We start from the raw sequence: 18,271 nt of genomic DNA, 5'->3' as shown, positions 1-18,271 counted from the left end.
TTTCCTCTATTTGACCTGATCCCCTATTTCCACACTAACTACCTGTTCCCAATTCTGGCTTCACTAACATGATAATGCAAATTTATTGCATGCCTAATTTTATTCACATATTTGAGTAATATTCAATTCACAAATAGCTTTCTGTCTTATTCATTATCCCTTTTACTAACTTCACTTTTTTTTTTTCTCTTATATGTGAGGTATGCCTCAGAAACCCCTTGAACCTTCCTATGATTTGTGTTCTTATACAGATCCACATCAACAACCACCAATGTGTATGAAATAGGAAATAAAAATTCAGAAAGTAAATTACCAAGGACATTCACCTTTTATTTTAAGAAAATAAACAAAAGTTTGGCTAATATAAACTCTTCACCTAGTTGTTTTTAAAGGAAATGAGAATAAATTTCAAAATTTCCAAAAACTTTAGGAAGAATTAAGCAAGTATTTTACTATTATAGTGTCAATGATTGTGTCCAGTGAATTGGAAATAAAACTATTCCAACAACTAAAATACTTTAGTTAAAAATTAAGACAAAAATGAATACAGAACTAAAACACCACCTACATCATTCATGAAATTTTAAGTTTAAAATTGTCAAGTGTGAGAGGGAAAAGTTTGCTCAATAGACTCTGAGTTTGGAAAATTCTAGCTAAAGTCAAACTTAAAGTTGTGGAGAAAACCCATTTAATAATATTGCTGTTTCCCATAGGTATCCAAAGGGAAATAAAAAAGGAAAAAAAAAAAATTTACCTTGCATCCAGGACTTTTGATAAACTAGTTCTGACCAATTAAGTAATATAAAGATTGTAGCTCACTTACTCAATAACTCAGGTCATCTTTGTCCAGAGCTGTGAAAATTGGAACCCATGTTCAAGGGTATTTAAAGAAAGTCTATGGTTTTTATTATAGGTACAACTGTATCTTTAGTGTGCATTAATATGTCGTGGATTATTATTACACTTTATTTTGATAAGAAATTGAATGATTATTATGTATAAGAAAAAGAGCAAAGAATAAACATACATTTAAAGAAAGAACTCACTTGTGTGAGTGTAGACTGTATTCACTTAAATTTTTCTTACTTCTTCCTTTTTTATTTTCCCACTAGCTACAGTTCAGATCATTTGTTACCTTAAAGTGGAAGGCTCCAGAGACAGCTTCTTATGAATACTTCTTGAAAGATCTTTGAGGTCAAAAAAGTGATTTAACCTCAAAGATCAGCTTCAAATTCTGTAGAGTACAGAAGAAGAAAAATATAATTTAATTTCTAGGACATTCAGCAGCTAGGGATTTCCACAGCTATAGGCCAACACATGATTTGTGTTGTAATAACCAGTCATGACAGCCACATATTTTTAAAACTATGTTTAAAAGTGCCTCATACAAAATCTTTTAAATATGCTTGATAGCTTCTTTTGTAACAATTATGGTGAGCCATACATACATGTACACTCACATGAGCAATAACTCAAAATGTATAGATAAAAGGAAGCCTACATTCATTGTAGTATAGGGTTGCCAAAAATTAGTAAAGTAGAAAGAAATTATAGTTACATTTACATAAACTTTATTACAAGTTCAGGACTTGATAGTTTTTTTTTTACTTACACAATAAACATCTTTTAGTACAAGTGGACATTTTACATTGTACATATATTTAAGAACTTGCTCTTGACTTTTATTTACTAATCTACTGATTATCTAAGTTTTGCTTGACCTACAATGTGCACTTCACAGCTATATCAAGAAGTTTCAATCTGATTCCAAATACTAAAAGCAAAACGAGTTTTTGGTTCAATAAATGTATATTTTAACTTTCAGTAACAATTTTGCGCATAAATGCTTTGGTTTATACACAAAAATAAAACAAAATAAAATTACTATTTCTTTAAAAATTTAATCTGCTTGCTAGGAGCTATGTACGTCACTATTAAATTAACATTGTGTGAAAATATTATTTTTTATTATTTTATGTATCCACAAACAGAGGTAAGATTTCTACTACTAAGTGGTTATGAAAGATACAATGGTGAATGATTTATGAAGTTCTGTCTGTTTGGTAAAATTTTCAATTTCCTCTTTGGTAAAATAAGAAAATCATAAAATATCAAAGGACTTACTTCAAACTATAAAACTCAAAAAGTCTCTTCTCAATGCCTACCTTAATCAGAGCTCTTGTTTCTAGAGTACACCAATTTCAGGGTAACATGTAATAGAATTTCTATATCATTGGATTAGATGGTTTGGAAAGTGCCTTCAAGCTCAAATTGTATTTTGTGTATTATTTGAGAAGGCAGAAACATATTTATTGGGTAATATTGGCAATAATCAAAGGTGTTTTAATTCCCATCCATATATTAACAAGAAAAAAGAAACACTGACAAGTATGCTAATTACAACATTAGTTGGAAATGCATATATGGAAAATGCAAATGGCAATAACTCAGCAGGGAAGATAGGAAGTATTTGAAATGCAACACACAAGTCTCCATGACTTAAAGAAAAGCAATAAAAACTTTTTAAAAATACCATATTGGAAGTGCCAGCAAAGATAAAAAAGAGAGGCAGTTGGGTTGGGCACATCGAATTCCAAATTATATGCTACTATTCTTTGCTTTAACATGCCCTTCAAATACCTGTCAATGAGTACCTTTTTGTTGTTGGTATGTGAATGTTTAATAACTCTTGATCTAGGGAATCAAGACACGTGATCAAGACACGTAGTTAAAAAAAAAAAAAAAAAAAAAAAAGTCTTCTTTAAATGCAATATTTTAAGTACCAGATTAGAAAAATAGATAAAGTAGTCTCTCTTGCAACTGGAAAGTACTTAATTATTTCATAACCATTAGTGCTAAGGAAGATTCCAGACACTTCTGAGACTTAATCTACTGCACAATTTATTTATGTGCCTTATTATAATATGCCATAAGAGTCACAGAAGTTACTAAGAGTTCTAGATTCATAGGTAATTTTAAACACATGAAGATTTGCTTTTGTTTTTTGCTTTCGTTTTTGATTTTTGCTTTAACATAGTCAGAAACCTCTGAATAACTCATTAATTCATTTTGTTTCCTCATGAAACTTGCCTATCTTAGGCACTAGTCTTAGGCACTCAGGAGTTTTACAAATCTCAGTAAAATGAAAATGATTCTTCACCTCACACTTTCTTGTAGTTCAACAGTAAGAAAAGTTGAAACTTTTGAGAGTGAGGACATAGACACAGTTTTGGAAGGTGGACATTGTAAAGAGAGATGCTTTTTAGTATATATATGAAAATAGCATCAGTCTATACTGATGCTCCCCTACTTATGATGGGGTTATATCCCAATAAACTCATCATAAATTGAAAATATTGTGATTTGAAAAGACACATCATAAACCTAACCTACCAAACATTGTAGCTTAGCAACACAGGGCACTGCAGAGAATGGGCTGTTTCCCCTGATGATCACCTGACTGGCTGGGAGCTCTAACTACTGCTGCTCAGCATCCTGAGAGGATCATAGCACATGTTGCTAGCCAAAAAATATAGTTTCTACTGAATTTTTATCATATTCACATCATTATTATGTCAAAAATTTGTAAATTGACCATTTTAATTTGGCGACTGTCTGTGCTCAGAAGAATTTCTCAATCCAGTATACCTTGTTCTGGATTCCCCTCTGCAGTTATTCCATTACGAATGTAGAGTGCTTCAAGCCATTCAAAATAACAGATTATTCAAATCTTTAGAGTATGCATTATCCCTTCCTTTGTAGCCATTATGGATGTGAATCCCATATAAATTCACAAGTGCAAAGTCATACATTAATTTGTGAGATAACAGAAGTATGAAGGGTAAACTCCATTGAAGATCCATACCAGGCAGCAAGCTAATCTATAACAGTAGTTGATAGAGTTCACCTTAATTCCAGTTCTAATGACCTTCAGAAAGCTCTTCCATTAAATTATTATATCACTCATTCCAACTATTTCCTTCTTGACGATTTATAGTCTAAATTCCTCTTCCAAATTGGAGGAAAAGTTCAATGAATGCCAAATAACTTAAAATTTTGTGAGAATAAATATATCAGAAGACAGACAAAAGTTTTTAAATATTAGAAATAGAATGATGTTTTTAAAAGTGTTTTTGTATAATTTCCGTGTAAACATATCTGTAGCATAGAAGAACAGCATATGCAAAAATAGAAAACAGAAATTAAAACAAAATCAGGAAATCATTGCAATGCTATTTCTCTCATGATAAAATGAAAGAAAGGCTTCTACCCAGTAGACACTAAAGCAAGTTTTCCTTTGGCACCTGTCACATTCTGTGCAACACCAACTTTTCTGTCATGTAATCCCTCTCTTCAGCCATATTTAAGTAATTAAAGGTACATTTTATTTTGCTCCCTCTAGTTAATATTTTAGCTAATTTTAGCATGTTAGAAATAATAAAAAAAAAGAAACTAACATAATTGGTTATCTCTATACATGAAAGAAAACACTGAATAATAATATTCTTTATATCAGAATATAGAGATATTAGTAATCATATTTTGCCTCTGATCCCTTGTAAGTGTATCAGCCCTGTCATTTCTTTTTATAATCTTAGCAAGAAATGTACTTTTTTTTCCTGTGAAAAGGAGAACAAATTCTTTACAGAAATGATGTATTTTCACTTAAGAAAATTCTGATGGATGACATAGTGTCATTTTTTAAAATCATAAAATTTCATAGGGCTGATGGAAAAGGCAATCTAATTCAAGATTAAATCTATAAGTTCTTAGAAAAATATATATTTTCTTTGTGAATATATATGAAATAAAAATTAATAGCTATAGGCAGATATCTTTGCCTGACGGTTAAAAAGCAGCATCACAACCCTAAACTAGAAAGAGAAAGTTAAAATGAGAAGTAGTACATTTTTTCTGGAAAGAAGGTGTAATTTAAAACTGTGTCTTTTTTCCCCCCATCTTGAAATTACTAAGAAAGCATCAGCAAGATTTCAGAGTATTTGTGACTCTCTCAAATTTATTTTATTGTGTAATTTGTGAAATATTCTTTAAAATACAATTTTTATGTATTGTATGGTATTCCCTTAATATTTTTAATATCTTCAGTTGTTAAAGGGATTATATTTAAAAGTGTCATATTTTTGAGAAATGTCTATTCTGTGTCAGTAAATTAGTACTAACAATATAATACTAATAGTAATCTTTTGTTTTATAGCCTAGTCTCATAGTGCCTATTACATCAATGCTTTGCAAATCTACATATAAATTTCTACTTGATATTAAATTTTATTTTACAGTTTTAAGCACTTCTTATAATTTCATACTTATTTTATACTATGACCTTTGAGAACTGATAAAGCAGGTATAATCATTCCTCTTTGAAAGGCGGGAGTCATTTATCTACAAGTATGTGCAACACACTACAATATAAAAGATAAAAAATCAGCTAGTGAATATACATGCAACCTAGTGGAACAGACCAAAGTAAAATTTAATTGTTCTGAAAATTACAGGGCGAATACTTCCAATACAACCTTAACTAATGTGAAATGGAGGATTAAATGAGAAGTATGCTTGTGTGAATGTGTATGTGTGTGTGTGTGTGTGTGTGTGTGTGTGTGTGCGTGTATGTGCATGTATATATATATATATATGAAAATTTATTGTAACTATATTTTAAAACATGCTTATGTATAATGTATCAATGACATAAAATTGTACAATTTAGCTGGATGTGGTGGTGCATGCCTGTAATCTCAGTGACTCAGGAGGCTGAAGTAGGTGGACTGCAAGTTTGAGTCCAACCTCAGCAACCAAGGGAGAGAGTCTAAGCAACTTAGTGAGATGCTGACTCAAAATTTTAAAAAATAAATAAAAATGGGGACGTGGCTCAGTGGTAAAGCTCCTCTGGTTTAAACCCTAAAAAATGTACAATTGAATAAATTTGGCCATTTGTATAATATGAATCCAAAACTATGATCAAGATAATTAAAAATTCCATCACCCTAATAGGATCTTTGTGCTAAGGAAGCTGCTCCAAGATTTTTCAAACTGGGTGAACAATTTAATTGCACTCTCCTTGACAGAAATATCTGAAAGGGCTGAGGAACACCTTTAGTTGCAAGAAAATAATTTGCCTAATAGCCACCAAAAAGTGATAAAACCAAAAAACCAAGCAGGATTCATAAAATAGTTGACTTCCAATTACAATATATATGAGACTCTGAAGATGTTGTGAACAAGAAATAATAATTTATAATTACGATGTTAGATGATCCAGCAAGATTCTAGAAATAATAAATTTAAAAATAATAATTAGCAGTAGAATATAAATTGAAAAAGTTCAGTGTTGAGGATTACTTGTGGCTATGGAAGTCAAGTAGAAAATATATACTGAAGCACAGAAAATAGTAGTTGAATCAGATCATGGTGGAAACATAGACAGTGAACAGATATATACTATAGACTTATATTTTGAGTAATGGTTATTCCCAAAGGGGGAGAGGGATACATGAAGAAGAGGCAAATATTCCATAAGTGCAGAAAATAATTTCTCATTATGAAAACACATTCAATATTGAATGAACTTATCTAGATTCATGAACAACTGATCAGAGAAGACATATGCCGATAAAATTCTCATTACAAGGTTAAAGACAAAATCTTACAAACACAGCAAAGAAAGCAATATCTCTAAAGGAAAAATAAATTCAGAGCAGCATTGGACATATTGACCAGAAGACAGGGCAAGAACATCTGTAGAAGAAAGGATAGCTGGACACAGGGTTGCCCACCTGTAATTCCAGCTGCTTGAGAGGCTGAGGCAGGAGGATTGCAAGTTCAAACCCAGCTTTAGCAACTTAGCAAGGCCCTAATCAACTTAGTGAGACCCTGTCTCAAAATAAAAAATAATAAATATAAAAAGGGCTGGGAATGTGGTTCAGTGTGATTAAACACACATGGGATCAACACTGGTACCAACAAAAGAAAAGAAGAGAAAAAGATAACAAATCAATCATTCCAAACAACGCATTATTTAATTGAAAAATAGGAGAAGAGATATATTTTTATGCTTCAAAAAATCGTTGTTTTATATTCCTTCCTTACTTAAAGAAAATATTTTAAATATTTCCTTTGATAATTACTTAGTTTCAGTTGAAACCAAACAACTCCGGAATTGAAATTTAATGTGATGCAGAAACAGTGAGTTGTGAAAGAATTGTTTAATAAATCTGAATGAAAGATAATACAGTGGGAAAACAGAATTAAAATCCCCAGTAGTTCTAAAAGTAAAGAGGTAAGGGAAAATTCCACCACTATTTTAGATCAGTAGTCAACAAATGAATTCTGCCTACTGCTTCCTTTTGTAAATATCATTTTTTTTTTTTTTTTGGAAAAAAGTCCTATCCAATAATTTCTGTATTTTCTACTGTTTCTTTCACAGTACAATGGTAGATATAAGTAGTTATGACAGAGATTGCATGCTCCCTTTGAAACTTTTCTTTTTTTTTTTTTTAAGATATTTCCACTCATCCTCTAGAGCTAAAAATATTACATCCTTGGCAAACCCTAAGACTCTGAGGCAAAGTAATTTCAATGCCTCATTGATGAGAAAAGAAAGGGGGTAGAATAGAGAAGAAAACTACAAGAATTCTAAAGGGCACACTTTAAATAACCCTATTCCAAAGCAGAGAAAATGAAGTGAAGGAGAGAAAGTTCATTTTAATATAATAATATTCTATTTGCAAATATTAGTAGAAAATTGTGTATCATACTTAGAAAGGTAGGCATGAGTGCAAAGGAAAATAGGTATTCACATTAAAAGAAAAACCAACCCCGTGGATAGTATATCAAAGATACCAAAGATAAATAAGAACATATACAGAGGAGGCACAGTATACATCAAATGCTAAAATGTATAAACAATCAATCCCAATCATTCTTATGAAAAGTAGAAATAAGAGCTTCCTCTAAAATAGACTTTCAGAATAGATTTCAAAAAGATAATCTAGCAATCATATTATTAAAGACTAAGCTTAACCAAATTAATAAATTGAGACTGAAAGTATAGGAATGGTAAAAAAAAAAAAAAAAAAAAAAAAAAAAAGGGAAAAAATAAAGGAATAAGCAAGATTTTCAAAACAAATTGATCCCCATATTTCAGTGGTGTAGAACAACGTAAGGTCATTTCAGTCTTACATAGTATTACTTAATGTATGATCATTTCTCTTTCTTTGTTTCCAGCCAAGAGTTTGGAGGATAATCATGAGAGGCTTTCACAGACTCTGGCAAGAGGCAGCAGCCACCTTACCGGAGACATGAGGCAAGTGGTCAGCAGCCAATTGCTCAGAAGAAGGTAACACAATGACAAAGATTCTGTAACCCAGCATCACCTCTCCCACTTTATGAAGTGTCCAGTATTTTTGTTTCAATGTAAAGATCTCATTGGGCTGGGCCTTTGGGAAGCCAGAGCCCAGTTCTTCTGAGGGAAGGGAACAGATTGGTGTGATAATTTTGGTCCTGGGAGAGGAGGATCCCAAGAAACAGTGAAGTAATGTCATGTGATACCTTTGGGGTAGTGGTAACTTGTTCTGGTTCTACTTTAAGTGAGGTGACCATCCAAGGTCATTGGATGGTTTTGCCAAGTAGATACTACAATATGATATTTTTAAATAATTACACTGGCTGCTTTGAAGAGATGTGGCCATAGTGATAAGTGCAAAAGGAGGAAATTTTTTGGTGATAGTGTAGATGAGATATGATGGTAGCTTGGGCCACTGCAGTATCAGTGAAAGTGATGAGAATTGGTGATATCTGAATGTACTCTGAGTTCTAGTTAGTTATAATTGGCAGATATTGTGGCAAGAGAATGACAGCAGTAGAAGAAATTACAGGTAACTTGCAGGAATATTTCTTATCTTTATGTTGTGAAGATAAGCATATGGAAGCAAAGAGAAGTTATGAAATGAAGTCATAAATCAAAGTGTGTGTTTCAGTAGCACATCTTAAAAATAGAATCCATATTTTAAGAAACAGGTAATCTATCCTATCAATTATAAAGTGCTGATAATTGGATTTGATGTTAATTACATTTGTCACTTTGTCTTTATCTCTATTGATGTACAGATCAATAAAAATGTCTTCGCTTCTTAGATGATATTCACAAAGGATAAAAATCCTAATGTAAAGCTGTAGTTTTTGGATTTATAGGAGATATCATGGAAATAAATTTGACTTTCTTCATGTGACTTCTGTATTGAGAATGAAAAATGTAATGGCAGATTTATTTGAGGATTTTATATGTAAATTTTCAAAATGCCTTATCAAATGTGGATTTGAATCTCAACACCTAAGCAGATTATGTGTCTCACATTTTTCCAAGAAAGCATTTAGATTTAATTCAGCATTTCGTTTCTGTTGGATCTGTGAGTCCAAATCAGAAGCCCTGGCTTAGATTACTGTCCTAGAGACAATATAACCTAAAGTTTTCTTAAGCAGAATAATTCTAGGTAACTGACATTCATTTGTTTATTATGCATAGAATATCTCAGAGTTAAACATTTTGTTTTTTTATTAGACCTCAAAGTCCTAAAGTGAGTTTCTGAACTGTAGGAAGTTGAGAGTACCTATAAGAGATATGAATAGTTATGTTTTAAGGAAAAACTGCTCACTGTGATATTTTATTTAGGATTTTAAAATTTCTTTTAAAAAAATTCAGCCTAATAATATCCAAACATATTTTCAAGGAAAATTCTTGTGACAGATGCAAATTTTTGTTGTGGTAATTTTAAATTACCATTAAAATCTCAAAGTCTTTGTGTATATTAACATTTTATTATGCTTTTATTCAAGATATGGAAAATTGGAGAAGAGAATAAATTTTGACTTTGGAGGGGTTCCAATAATTAACATCTATTTTTCCTGTGTGTTAAATTGGTAAAAGTATGTGTCCTTCAGGTAAGCTATGTGTATTCTGCTCAAAGAAATTTCCTGTATCTTGTAAAAAAATTGACAAAGTCAGAATGACCTCTGAGGGAGGTATTAATTACAACTTGGAGGGAACTCCTGTTAGCCTCAAGGTCTCATATACTTTAAAGGGCAGCTAGGTTTTCCAATCCTTAGCCTCTAAGTCTTGCACATCTGGTGCCACATTCTGCAAGATTTCTGTAAATCACCCTTCAGAAAGTAGTTACAAAAATGTGAACTCACCCAGTTTTAAGCTGAGTAAAAATGAAAGATAATGGTGTTGCTTAATCTAATAAGAATGTTTAGCACAGAAAATGTCTATAGGATGACTAACTTAAAATGCTGGTGGTATGAACAGGTAGAAAATATTTGTTTTAGGCAGATTTACATCACTGTGACCACGAACAATTTAGAAGAGGAAAAATTTATTTGGGGCTCACAGTTTCAGAGATTCAGGTTATAGATGGCCAACTCCATATCTCTGGGCCCTAGACAAGTCACAACATCAGAGCTAGAGGGTATGGCCTAGGAAAACTATTCAGTTCATCACAGTCAGAAAGCAGAGAGAGAGAGAGCTTCACTCACCAGAGTCAAAATACGAAACCCAAAGGTTGACCCCCGGTGACCTACTTCTTTCAGACACACCCTACCTGACTACAGACACCACCCACTTAATTCACATTAGTGGATTAATTCACTGATTGGGTTGCAGTTCTCATAACCTGATCATTTCACCTCTGAACATTTTCACATTGTCCCACACGAGTTTTGTGGGTCATCTCATACCGAAACCATAACAGTATTTAAAACACAATGTCTCTCATAACTGAATACAAAAGAGAAACGAATGTCCTGCTCTTCATTCATACATAACAACAGGAGGATGTGATTTATGGATTTTTAAATTTATTTTGAAGATGGAAAATTTGCCAAGTTAAAATAGGACTTCGGTTGTCAACACAGTTTACTAATAGGATCTATGCAGGAATAAAGAAGAGGCCAATTATATGAAAACTAACCTGGAGACTTGGGAGGAAACGAAGCTATATATAAAGATTGAAAGGTGAGTTATATCCAAGCTTTGAGGGATGATCTAACAGTTGCCTTGGTGAAGACAGTGCAGAAAGTGCTAATCCAATGATAAATGTAAAAGATGAGTCTGAAAGCAGGTTATGAGGGAGATGGTGGTGTGCATGCATATTGGCAGAAGGATCACCCAAAGATGTGCACACTGAAATTCCCAGAACCTGCGAATGAGTCACATGGATAAGGAACTTGAAGATGTAATTAAAGTTGTGCATCTTAGGATCTGAATTATCTAAATGGGGCCAGTTGAATCATGAGAATTTACCAACTGGAGGCAGAAGAGAGGTTGGAAGTCAGAAATCTTCCAAATGTAAAGGGCCACATGTAAGGATAAGAGTGATATATCTGAGCAGACCCTTCCCCTCCCAGTCAGAAAGGAAATGGGGACTATTATTCCTACTCTCTCATGGATTTTGCCAACAACCTAAGTGAACCTGGAATCAGATTTTTTCAAGAGTCTCCTGATGAGAACTTGCTTCTGTCCCCATCCCCCCCCCACCCACTATCCCTGCCCTCCACCAGCTGAGGACAATGATGCTGATACTTTAAATTTTTCCTTTTAAGTGTTTAAATAGAGAAACAAGCTAAACCAACACAGACTTATGAGGAGCAGACTTGTAAGATCATAAATACTGTGTTTTTTAAATCTCTAAGTAGCTGGGGTCAGTGGCACACACCTGTAATCCCGGTAATTTAGGAGACTGAGCAGGAGTATGACAAGTTAAAAGTCAACCTCAGCAATTTAGCAAAGTTCTAAGTAACTTAATGAGAACCTGTCTCTAAATAAAATATAAAACAGACTGGTAACGTAGCTCAGTGGTTAAGCCCCCCTAGATTTAATCCCTGGTACCACAAAAAACAAACAAAAAAACCCAAGCCCTACTAGAGTTTTACAATATGTTTTGGTACTCCGTTACAAAGGGACAGTATGTAAAACCTAGAGAAGAGTAGTTTCACTAGAAAATTTGTGTGTGTGTGTGTGTGTGTGCCCACTCACACTTGTATAATGTAAATAAATTGTCCCTGCAAGGAATGTTAGTCAGAATATTTCAAAAAAATAATAAAAGGAGCAAAATCATTAATATCAAATATTTGGGTAAATGACCACTTTATGGCAATTATTAAATTGCACTTCGAAGTGTAGTTATCCTGAAAGACAGGGTAATATGTTAGTAGATTTACATTAGTGAAAAAAGAAGTCTTCTTGTGAAACAGTCTCTTCCATTATTCTTTTATCTCAGGTATCAAAGATCATGAGGGATTATATAAGTGAATTTGTAGTTGAAAATGACAAGTATTTGCTTATATAATGGCAAGATATGAAAATGGATTCTGAAGGTAGAAAAATTAAAAATAAGGAAGTTGTGAGGGTTTAGATACATAATGAGGTGTCCCCCAAAAGCTCATGTAAAAGACAAGGCAGGAAAATTCAGAGGTGAAATGATTGGGTTATGAGACTGTTAACCTAATTAGTGCATTAATCCAGCTGAATGCACACACTGAGTGGTACCTGTAGGCAGGTAGGGCGGCGTGGCAGGAGGAGGTGGGTCACCGTGGATATGCCCTTGGAGTAGATATTTTATCCTTGGTGATATTTTCTCTCTCTCTGCTTTCTGATTGCCATGTCCTGAGCTGTTTTCCTCCTCTACAACCTTCCACCATGATATTCTGCCTCATCTTGGGCTCAGAACAATAGAACCAGCCATCTTTGGAGTGAGACCTGAGTGATCCCCAAATAAACTTTTCTTTCTCTGTACTTTAATTTTTATAAATTGCTTTGTACTTTAATTTTTATAAATTGATACTTCTTTAATAGCTATATTATCTGTTTATTTTTAACTATTTAAAATCCTGCATATACTAAATTTTAATATTATGTATAATAATAGGTAGATGTGTTATTTAAATAAATTCTTTAAGTTCATAATAATTAGGTCACAAGTTTTGTTGATTTCAAAAATTTATTTCAATATCCTCTTTTTCTAGGTTTTAAAATTTTCTCTGATATTGATGTTCTTATTTCAAACACCAACTCCCAGGTTAGTCAGATTTTGCCATTTGCTAGTAACTATATCTCCTGATGATACCGTTTTTGATTGTTTTCTTTCCCAATTACCAAAAGTTATCTATAACTCACTCCTACTGTTCCTCAAAGGACAGCTCTCCTATTTCATTTGCTTCTCATTCTCTCATTTTACTAATACTTTCTCAACTCATTGTATGAGGAAGCGGTTGTCATTTTAAACTACAAACCCCATGTGGAGCTTCTCATCTCCTTCCTAATTCCTTCCTTCTAGTTATTCCAGCCAGAAATCCAAGATTCCTCTTGAATGCTTCATTTCTCCTTTGCCATATCTAATCCATCATTATTTCCTTTTGGAACTGATTGCAAAATAAAAGCAGATTTTTCCAGTTCTCCTCATGCCTGTTGACAACATCGTTATGAAACCACTATAATTTCTCATGTTGATTTCTGAAATAACTCCCAATCTTCTCTTGCTGCTTCTGTCCTCGTCCTTTTTGTAACGTCTATTCTTAACACAGGACACAGTGTCTCTGTTACTAAGATTAGGATGCTACTCTAATGCCAACCTGACCGTAACTCCTGCACTCCTCTTATCCGTCAGGGTAAAAGCCAATGCAATAATGTAGCCGGATGGGGTGTCTGAGCTGCCCGAGCACATTCTGACCCATGACAGAGAATCCTCCCTTCTTTCCTGCACCATCACTCCAGGCTCTGAGCTGCAGTTTGATCATTTGCAGCTGTGCTCTCTTCTCCCAATCTTAGGTAGGAATGGGACCCCGGAGATGGCTGCATATCCTTCTTGTCAGGGACCTGCTTGATGTCACGTAGTCAGTGATACCTTCTATACTATTTTCTTAGTAGAAACTGGCAAACCTGCTTTATCCTCACCTGTTATCACTCCCCTTATCTTTCTTTTTTTAACAAACATATCACTTGATACCATCAAATACACTACATACTTATTAAGCATCTGTCTCTTCTAATAAGATTGCTACCTCCAGGATAGCAGATATGTTGTCTGCTTAATTCACTTGTATTTACACAACATATTCATGAATGAACATAAATACACTCTACATATATAAATAATGTACCTAGTGAAAAATAAAGAATATCTTTTTTTCTTTTTTTTATTAAAATCTTTTTTATTTTTACAGACTGCATTTTGATTCATTATACACAAATGGGTACAACTTTTCATTTCTATGGCTGTACACAATGTAGATTCACAACATTCATGTAATCATACATATACGTAGGGTAATACTGTTTGTTTCATTCTACCATCTTTCTGTCCTTCACCCACTTCCACCCCATTTTCCTCTACACCATCAAAATTCCTTCATTCTTTTTTTCCCCCGGCTACCCCCTTCATTATATATTGTAATTCACTTATCAGAGAAAGCATTCAGCCTTTGGTTTTTTGAGCTTGGCCTATTTCACCAGCATGATATTTTCTACCTTCATCCATTTACCAGCAAATGTCATAATTCTATTCTTCTTTATGGCTGAGTAATATTCCATTGTGTATATATACCACAGTTTCTTTAAGCATTCATCAGTTGAAGGTCATCTAGGTTGGTTCCACAACCTAGCTATTATGAATTGAGCTACTATTAACATTGATGTTGCTGCATAACTGTAGTATGCTGATTTTACGTCTTTTGGATATAAACTGAGGAGGGGGATAGCTGGTTCAAATGGTGGGATCATTCGAAGCTTTCAGAGGAATCTCCATACTGCTTTCCAGAGTGGCTGCATCAATTTGCATCTCCACTAGCAATGTATGAGTGTGCCTTTTCCCCCGCATCCATGCCAACACTTATTATTGCTTGTGTTCTTGATAATAGCCCTTCTAATTGGGGTAAGATGAAATCTTAGGGTGGTTTTAATTTGCATTTCTCTAATTACTAGGGATGGCGAGCACTTTTTCATATATTTGTTGATCACCTGTATATCTTCTTCTGTGAAGTGTCTGCCCAGTTCCTTGGCCCATTCCATTTATTGATTATGTTCTTTGTATTTTGGGTGTAAAGTTTTTTAAGTTCTTTATAAACTTTGGAGATGAGTGCTTTGTCTGAGGTGTGTGTGGAAAAGATTTTCTCCCACTCTATAGACTCTCTTTGCACATTATTGATTGTTTACTGTCCTGAGAAAAAACTTTTTAGTTTGAATCGATCCCATTTATTGATTCTTGCTTTTATTTCTTGCACTATGGGAGTCTTGTTAAGGAAGTCTGGTCCTAAGCCAACATGATGGAGATTCAGACCTACTTTTTCTTCTATTTGGTGAAGGGTCTCAGGTCTAATTCCTAGATCCTTGATTCATTTGAGTTGAGTTTTGTACAGGGTGAGAGATAGGGGTTTAATTTTATTTTACTACATATAAATTTCCAGTTTTGCCAGCAGGAGATATCACAGTACCAGACCTTAAACTCTAATAGAGCAATAGTAACAAAAACGGCATGGTATTGGCATACCATGCCAATAGACCAATGGTAAAGGGTAGAAGACATGGAGACATACCCACATAAGTACAGTTATCTCATACTAGACAAAGGTGCCAAAAACTTACAATGGAGAAAAGATAGCCTCTTCAACAAAAATAAAGAAGAATTCTTAATTATCATGTCTGTACTTAAATAGAATGAAAGAAATCCGTCAGTATCACTTAGCAGAAAGTTATACTTTGTGCTACTGTTTGGGTAAAAAATAATATTACTAAGTAGAATATTTCATTTGTCTTCTAATATCCCTAGATATATGCAGAAATAATGGTCTTAGAGAAAGATAAATATAGTCTGAATGAACAGTATGGCAGAACTCCTTTTTTATATTTTAAATATATATTTTGTTTGTATCAAGCACATATATTATATATTCCCAAATAAATGCATTACTCAGAATAATAAAATGCTACTCTTACTGAAATGAATATGGTCAAGACACAGATAAATCTTGAAACAATTTTAGTCAATATCCATTTATTAATATCCACTCTTTTTAAAAGTTGAGGTAGGTGCTTCAAAGAAATTATGAAGAACAAAATTATGTCTCTCAAGAGTGAATGCAATCAACTTAGAAAGAAAAGATATAATTTTTGAAAACTTAAACTGCTCACATGAATTTAGAATTTCCTTTCAGAAAAGGAAAAACTATACCTATGAATAGTTCATGCCTGGACATTTCTAGTTTATGTGGGATATGAAATTTCACTTCACTATTCAAGGTATTCATAATCTAAATCAATAGTGAGAACATCCTGCCCTGTCCTTCCCACAAACACAGGGATTCTGTGCATTGCCATCCAATTCACAGTGACCTGAGCCATTAATGAGAAAGCATTAAAAGATTTATTGATTACAATGGGGAAGCAGAGTTGAAGCAGAACACAAGAAATCCCTTGATACTGCACACTTCTTCCATCCACAGGAGTGCTTGGGCTTCTATTTAGAAGGGAGTTCCAGTACAAAATACCCCACCTTGGCACAGCTTAGATATGAGTGGGCCATCTCCAAATAGGGTAGTTGTTCTTTATCTTCTTTATAACGAGGGGCATGATAAGAGATCTCAGGCCTAGGAATAAATCCACAGCTCAGCTAGAGAGACTCCATATCAATCTTGTTGATATCTGTCAGATGTCTGGCTATCACTTTGAAAGTCAGTTCATTGCAGCTCAAAAGCTCTGTGCCAGGCCACAGAGAAAAGGAAAGGGACAGGAAGAGCTATTCATGCACAGGTTTTTCTCTTCTCTCTTCTCTCTCTGGCTAGCACATAGCAGCTAATTAAATGTATGGTTCCTGATGAAAAAACAATCACAGAAACTTCAGTGGAGCCCTTAATGTCTGCTTGCAGCAAAAGGTGATACGACAAAATCCAAAAGATTACAAAAAGTTACCATAAAGTTTATCACAGCAAAGCTAAGACACAGACACTTGGAGATATCTGCTCTGCTTGTGCAGATACTGCATTTAGAGATGAATTTGACCTTAGCACACTGGCTCAAAAATAGTGCAAGTTTCGTGTTCTACTTACTGGAGAGCCTCAAAGAATCCTAGGTTCCATTACCCAGGCAAAGAGTAAATGCTAGTCTGCTTAGCAATAAAATTTCAGATAAGATCAGAAAATCCCCACAGAGTGTCATCTAAATAGGCAATGACATACTGGGCTTCATAATTACCTCTGCTTAGTGAAGAAAGTCAATATCCCTGATATCCAGGACGATGACCAGAGATAGTGAGAGGAGGTGTCACCAATAACACCTGAGTTTTCGGTCAGTGTTAAAGACTATATTATAAATCCAGAGGATAAGCTCTTTCAGGTCCAAGGGCAGGGTCTTCCCTGTGTAGAATAAAGTTAAGTCCCAGAAGTACAAAGTGTTCAGCACACTTAGAGGGGAGATGGCATCCGATCCTCTTGAGTGTTCCCTCTTCCTTTGGTGGGTACACAGGTGCTCATGGAGGGTTGAATGTATCAGACAGCTCTGTGTTGGAGAGGAGTACCACCAGACCCTCAGAGGAAGCTCTGCTTTATTTCCAGGTATTATGAAGTACTGATTCTGTGCAAACCAAAATATGCAAGTGAAACTAACAAGAATGAAAATAAGGCATGAGAAAGAAAAATAACAAAAGGAGGTTGCACTTTATCTTCTAAACATTTTCTAATTTCAAACTCCTGACACTTGGAAACTCAGCCTAGGTAGACTGGGACTGATTGTACCTGAAAATAGGTCCTACATAACTCATTGTCATAAGGAACAGCCTAGGTGGAAAGAAAACAGTCCTTGTTCTTTCTGGTAATTTCCAGTACTGAAATATTTTTAAATTTGCAAGTTATATTTTACTGCATTCAAAATATTTATCTGTTTTCTTACTTGATACATAAAAAAAAAAAAAAAAAAACTCTACTCATTTACAGGTTATCATAGCATGGTGAGGTAACTAGAGTTGAAAAGAATTGTATCTTTCCACATAGCTAGAAGAGAGGACTGTGAATGTTCCCAGCATAAAGAAATGATATATGTGTTGATAATAGATGTGCCAGTTATACTGGTATGATCATTATATATTGTATATGTGTATTGAAAAATCACATTGTACCCCATTACTGAAATGTTTTGCACATAAATCCACAATGCTAAAGAAGACATGATGGGCATATGTGTTTATTCAATTCAGAGGCTTCCCTTTAAATG

The 18,271-nt window shown here is 33.9% G+C and overlaps 1 protein-coding gene across 3 annotated transcripts in view; it reads left to right on the top strand.

Moving 5' to 3' along the window:
* The window catches only part of LOC306660144 (uncharacterized protein), a 249,901-nt gene that overhangs the window by 205,909 nt on the left and 25,721 nt on the right, over positions 1–18,271 (top strand). For all 3 annotated transcript variants that reach the window (XR_013763562.1, XR_013763563.1, XR_013763564.1), the window contains one exon: positions 8,245–8,356. The gene's annotated coding sequence lies outside the window, so the exon portion shown is untranslated. The remainder of the gene's footprint in view (positions 1–8,244; positions 8,357–18,271) is intronic.

This window comes from Sciurus vulgaris (assembly GCF_902686455.1).
Source record: "Sciurus vulgaris genome assembly, chromosome: 4".
Taxonomy (NCBI): domain Eukaryota; kingdom Metazoa; phylum Chordata; class Mammalia; order Rodentia; family Sciuridae; genus Sciurus; species Sciurus vulgaris.
Note: the sequence above shows the minus strand (reverse complement) of the source record. Positions and strands in the feature narration are given on the sequence as shown.